Source organism: Hippopotamus amphibius, chromosome 12, assembly GCF_030028045.1.
Source record: "Hippopotamus amphibius kiboko isolate mHipAmp2 chromosome 12, mHipAmp2.hap2, whole genome shotgun sequence".
In the NCBI taxonomy this organism is placed as follows: domain Eukaryota; kingdom Metazoa; phylum Chordata; class Mammalia; order Artiodactyla; family Hippopotamidae; genus Hippopotamus; species Hippopotamus amphibius.
In genome coordinates, this window is record NC_080197.1 from 16071504 (window position 1) to 16077822 (window position 6319).

The following is a 6319-nucleotide window of genomic DNA, read 5'->3' on the forward strand; positions in this document are numbered from 1 at the left end:
CAAGTACTCAATAGCCGCATGTGGCTGGTGGCTGCTCTATTGGATAGAGTGGATATAGAACAAGTTGACTGTGGTAGGACTAAGTTGGATGGTGTGAGATTGGGTCAGGACCCCAGGATTTGAATTTCAGCTTCATTAGCTGTTACCTTGGCCTCCAACAGCCTCTAGGGAAGTAGGTCAGAGCTTGGTCCATAGGAAGTGTTCCGTAAGTGGTACTTTATTCTCACCATAAGCACATCTTTTGGGTGAGGTATTAGTTCTAGAAGTTCCTGTATCTTTTATTGCTGTGTAAAATTACCCCCAAATGTAGAGATTTATCACAGCATAAATATCACATAGTTTCTATGGGTCAGAAGTTAGCTAGGTGGTTCTGGAGTCTCAGGAGATTGCAGTCAAAATGTTGGCCAGAGCTGCAGTCATCTGAAAGCTTGACTGGGCTGGAGGATCCACTTCCAATATGGCGCACATACATGTCTGGCAAGTGGGTGCTGGCTGTTGGCAGAAGTCCTCAGTTCCCTGCCATGTGGACCCCCATAGGGCTGATTTGAGTGGCCTCAGCACACAGCAGCTGACTCTTCCCAGAGAGTGATCTAAGAGCCAGGTGGAAGCTGTAATACATTTTATGGCCGAACATCGAAAGTCACACACTGTCATTTCTACTAAATCCCATTGATTACAGGGGCTGGCCCTATTCATTGTGAGTGGGATCACAGAAGGGCAGGAATACCAGGAGGCGAGACTCATCAGAAGCCATCTGAAAGGCTGGTTCCTATAGCACCATTGCTGGTCAGCTCTGACGGGTTAATTTTTCTGGAATGCTAACTCTGACTGGAACTTGGTATAATATTATTTCTGAGAACTGGGCAGGGAATGCAAAGTGGGCATATTGGGTCAGTTTTGTTCATGATCCTGCCAATCTTCTGAGGCAGCAGGAGCACTGACCCCTGCGTGGTGCAGTTCCTTCCTGGGGCAGAGGGAGGCCTACAGGCCAAAGAGATTCCCCCCTTGCCAATAATTTGCTCGGTGGTTTTGGGGAATGGGATGGTCAGAATTCCAAGATGGCCCCCTGATGTATATAACTTGTCTGTTCCCTCCCCTTGGGGTGTGGGCAGGACCTGTAAATATGATGGATGTCACCCCATGGTAAGGGCACACTGGGTAGTAGAGGTGAAGGGATTTTGCAGATGTAATTAAGGTCCTGAATTAGTTGGTCCTGAATTAGTAAAAAGGGAGGTTATTCTGAGTGGGCCAGGCTTAATCAGTTGAAGATATGTATAGTGGGTCTGGACCTTCCTGATGGGAGTGATGCGCTCCTGTTGGCCCTGAAGAATCAAGCTGCCATGAGGTCTGCAGCTGTAAGGACATGGATTTTCCCAACAACCATGTGAGCTTGGAAGAGGACCATGGGCCTTGGAGAGACTGCAGCCTGGCTGACACGCTGATGACAACCTTGGGGGTCCCTCATCAGAAGACCCAGCTAAGCTGTGTGTGGACTGCAGACCCATGGAAACTGTGGGACGATAAACTGTGTTGTTTCAACCTGCTATGTTTGTGGTAATTAGTTATGTAACATAGAACATGAATACAGGAAGGTCATTTACCTCGTCTGGGCCATCAACTTCCTCATCTGTACATTGGTGGAAGATTGTAGTGTTTGGATCGTCTATAAAAGCGCTTCTGGAGTAACAATGGCAGCAACTAGCCCATATAAAGTGGTTAATTCTGGGCCACTGTTGAAAGTACTTTCCATATATTATTTTATTCCTCATGTCATCTTATGAAACCAACCTCATTTTCCCTGTTTACAGAAGAGGAAGCTGAGGCACAGAGAGATTAAGTGCCTTGAACTAGACAAACTCACCCACCTAGAACATACAGCTTAGCTGTTGTCTGAAAAACCACTGTGAGCATTCCTTCATTTTAAGGTGACTTCTCTGAAAATACATACAAGTCATGAGTGTGAGGAGAAGGGAATGTATGTATATACATATAGTGTATGTATATACAGATCTTTCTCAACTTACAGTGGGGCTATGTCCCGATAAACCCTTTGTAAGCTGAAAATACTGTAAAGTTGAAAATGCATTTAATCCACCTAACCTACCAAACATCCTAGCTTAGCCTAGTCCACCTTAAATGTACTCAGAACACTTACATTAGCCTATAATATAGTTGGGCAAAATCATCTAAGACAAAGTCTATTTTATAATAAAGTGTTGAATCTCTCTTGTAATTTACTGATACTGTACTGAAAGTGAAAAAGAGAATAGTTATCGTGTATCAGCTGTTCACCCTCACGATTGCCTGGCTGACCAGGAACTGAGTCTCAGTGCCACTGCCCAGCATCGGGAGAGAAGATCGGACTGCATCTCGCCAGCTGGAAAAAAGATCAAAATTCGAAGTACCGTTTCTACTGAATGCATATTGCTTTTGCACCATCGCCAAGTGAAAAAATAGTCATTTGAACCATGGTAAGTTGGGGACCATCTGTATGAATATATCTATATATGAGGGTGAGTCAAAAATTATCCACACTCTGGTTATATTAAAACTTCTGTTAGCTGCACTGTCTTATCAGTGCTTTCTGTTCAAGGCTACTGTCTCCCAGTCACTGCTGTGCAGGTGTAAACATGTTACATCAGTTCATTTGTAACTGCGGTGTGAGCAAAATGGATGCACCACTTGTGATTTGCACAAAAGAAGAGCAGCATGTAGTGATTTGTTTTCTGTGGTCCAAGGGTGTACCTGGTGCCATTATTTATCAAAGACTTTGTGCACAGTATGGATAAAGTGTTTTGTTGAGAAGTATAAATATGAATGGATAAATAAGTTCAAGGAAGGTTGCACAAGTATTAGCCATTAAGAAAGAGCCAGACCCAGACGCCCAACTGCATCCACAGCTGATGACCACATTGAGCTTACACGTGAAATGATTCTGTCGAACAGATGAGTGACAGTGGATTATGTGGCAAATCATTTGCAAATCATCCATGGCTCTCTCTGCCTATGAAATAATCCATGACAGACTTAGGTTTCGAGAAGTTTGTGCTGAAGCCTAAACTTCAGATTAAACACAGAAGACTGCTATCCAAGGGCGCTGTGATCTTGCATGAAACGCACATCTGCACGACAATGCACATCTGCACACTTCTGCCCACACTGTCAACACTCTGCAAAAACTTCGTTTTGAGGCGTTAAGTCATCCTCTCTATAGTCCTGATCTTACTCCATCGGACTTTCACCTATTTGGTCCCCTGAAAGCAGCCCTACAATGAGGAAGATTCACTTCTGATGAAGAAGTGAAGACAGGGGTACATTCGTGGCTCTCAGCTCAGCCTGAAACATTTTTTAATGAGGGAACATGAAAGCTTGTTGACAGATGGACAAAGTGTGTTGAAAAGCAAGGAGATTATGTCAAAAAAATGATGTATTTGTCTTTCTAAAAGTTAATTAATACAAATTCTTCAGCCAGAGTGCGGATAATTTTTGACTCACACTAGTATACCAGGACACAACCAGTCAAGCCCAGGATACTCCCAGCCAGGATGAGGTGCTATTGGTGTACTTCCAGACCCCAGCCAGGGTGGGGAGAAGGATGCTTAGAACCAGATGGTGGCGTGGGGATGAGCTTGGCAGAGCAGGTCCCACTTCAATGCTCTATAACCAGAGTGAGTCCATAAAGAACTTGGTCACAAGGCTCTGCCTTACCTCCCGCCCCATCCCTGAACTTTACCTGCCCCACCTGTTCCCCCAGGAGGTGAGCAGCCAGCTGTAACAAGTGTTTACCACTCTACCACTGAAATCATTATTGTGGCCACTGCCCTGTCTGCCTTTGGCCCTTGGGGTCTGGAACAGAGCCAAGTCTGCCTGGGAGGCATTTTTGGGTGAATATGTTCAGGGCTGATGTTGCAAAACTTAATACATGTCATCTTACTGGTTTCATTTCCCTTAAAGCTACTTCCTCTCTCCCTTGTCAGCTTCAGTCTGTGCCCACAGCTGTCAGCATCCTCCCCAGGGGGTAAGGTGTCTGAGAATTTTACCCACACTGCGGTTATAATGACTTTCTATTTAAAGAAACAACTTAAAAAAAAAAGAAGAGAAGAGAGAGAGAAACTCAACGGTCAATGAGTTGACTAGAAGATTGGCTTTTTCCCAGTGGGATCTCAGGCAGCATGAGAGCTGGTAAATTGGGAGATTCTTGGAACGGAGATTTTGACTTTATTCACAGTGAGGATACACTATGTGCCACATCCCCATCCCCCTGCCCCTTGTAACACACACACTCTACCTACCTGTAGCAGGGAATTAAGAGTATTAAAAAGTATGAGGTAGAAAGTTAAAAGAATCTCAGAGACCCAGACTTAGCATCGACAGTATAGGATTCAAATCAGGTGTTACCATGAACCTGCTCTCAGTTTCATGGGCCTTCTCTCTCAGTTTACCTGACTGTAAAATGAGGAGGAAATATGGACCAGAGCAATGACTCTCAACCCTGCGGAGTTCTGATCCTGAGAGCATGAAAGTAAAGATTATCTTTAAGGACCCTAAGAGTCCTTCAACCATAGATAAATGAAACTCAGTTCTTGAAAGAACAGTGCCATCTGCTGGTTACACTTTGCACTTGCAAAATCCAAATACTTGCCAATGCAATGCTATGCAACTTGGTATTTATTGAGCACCTACTCAATGACCAAGGCATTGTAATGCACCTCCGAGGACACGCCAGGATAAACTCTTTTCCACATGAAGCTTACACTCTAGAGGAGACAATTGACATGTACATAAAGCCCTTTGATCCAAGGTGGGCAGTACATGGTCCCAGTGGGATTCTATGGGAAAACAAAGTGGAAAGCCTGGGGCCAGGGCCAGCTTCGTGGGCTTGTGACCTTGGCAGTCACACAAGGCCCTGTGCTTAGCAGGGCCTTGCCTTGATCTCATGCTCTATCACTGTCTTGAAATTCTTAATAATTTTTGAACAAGGGGCCATACATTTTCATTTTGCCCTGGGCTCCACAAATTACGTAGCCAGTCTTGACCTGGGGAAATCTTGAAGAAGGTATTCTCTGAGCTGAGTTTGGAGGACTGGGCAGTAGTGGGGTAGAGGAGGAATCCTATTCCAGCTTCCCTCCCAGGAAGGGGGAGTGGGAGGGGAGTTTGATGTTAGGTTGGATTCAGGCTCAGAGCTGGGAAGACCTCCAAGGACAGTCCAGCAGCTGGAACTCAGAAGACAGGCCAGGGTTGGAGCTCTGAGGCCAGACTTTCAGGTGGGTGTGTAGCTGGGACCAAGGGTCCTGGAGTGCCCTGAGGGGAGTGCAAAAAAATCCAAAAAACAAACAAAAAAATAGAGCTGCATGGCTGTGCCTGGGCTTTCAGGCCAACCTAGGTCTTTGGCTTCCGGGACTCCTGCCTTGTGGAGTGGTGGAGGAAATTCTTGAGGGAAGGGCTGGAAAGGCCTTTGAGTCCCAACTTCCCATGTGAAGTGCTGTGAAACTCCTCTTAGCCTCTTTACAAGTGGCTTCCTGCTTCAACATCATCAGGGGCAGTGAGCCCAAGCGCTCTTGGGGTAGGCACTCATGGCGAAGACATTTCCTATTAATTTGCTCTCTGCGTTCCTCAGCCAGGACCCACTCTCAAGGGCATGACAGGCTTTGAACAAGCTTCTCTTTTCGCATTATCATGGCTTTCAGCTTGCTGATGGCAAAGGACAGAACTTAGCCAAGACTTTGGTGAATCTAAGAGCAAAGCCCATTTCGCCTTCTTGAGAAGTGTCAGCGTCTTCTTTTTCATGGGGGTTTTCATGTTCTAGGGGAAGAGTGTCACAGGAAATGAACTTAGAGTACAAAGGAAGACCCAGAGGGGTGAGAGCCCTCAACTCAAATTTCAGACCAGTTCTCCCCATTTGGCACCCCCAGAGGCTGATACAAGTAGCTGGCAACTATGAGATCAGTAGCATGGTTCCAACAGCCCGAGCCAGGACCCTCCTTGTGGAGCATGGACTTGGCAGATGGTGGGAGGGCTGGACAGGGATGAATAGTGATTTGGTCCCTGGGCTCCATGCAAAGAAGCTCCTCTCTGGGCTTGGTTATCGCCCAGTGGACCTCAGGAGTTCTGCCTGAAGTTGCTTTGGGAAAGTTTTGTTTTGTGTCCTGTGGTTGCCCTGGGCCTGGGGTGCGTCTTTGCTTGAGGTGGAGGGACAGCTAGTAGGGTAACTCATCCCTAGAGAAAAGAGGTGGTCCCCAGGGCAGGGACAGGGGCTCAGGGATGCTGGCTGCTTCTGAACTCCTATTCCTCCTCCAGAAAGGATCACAAACGTAAGCTA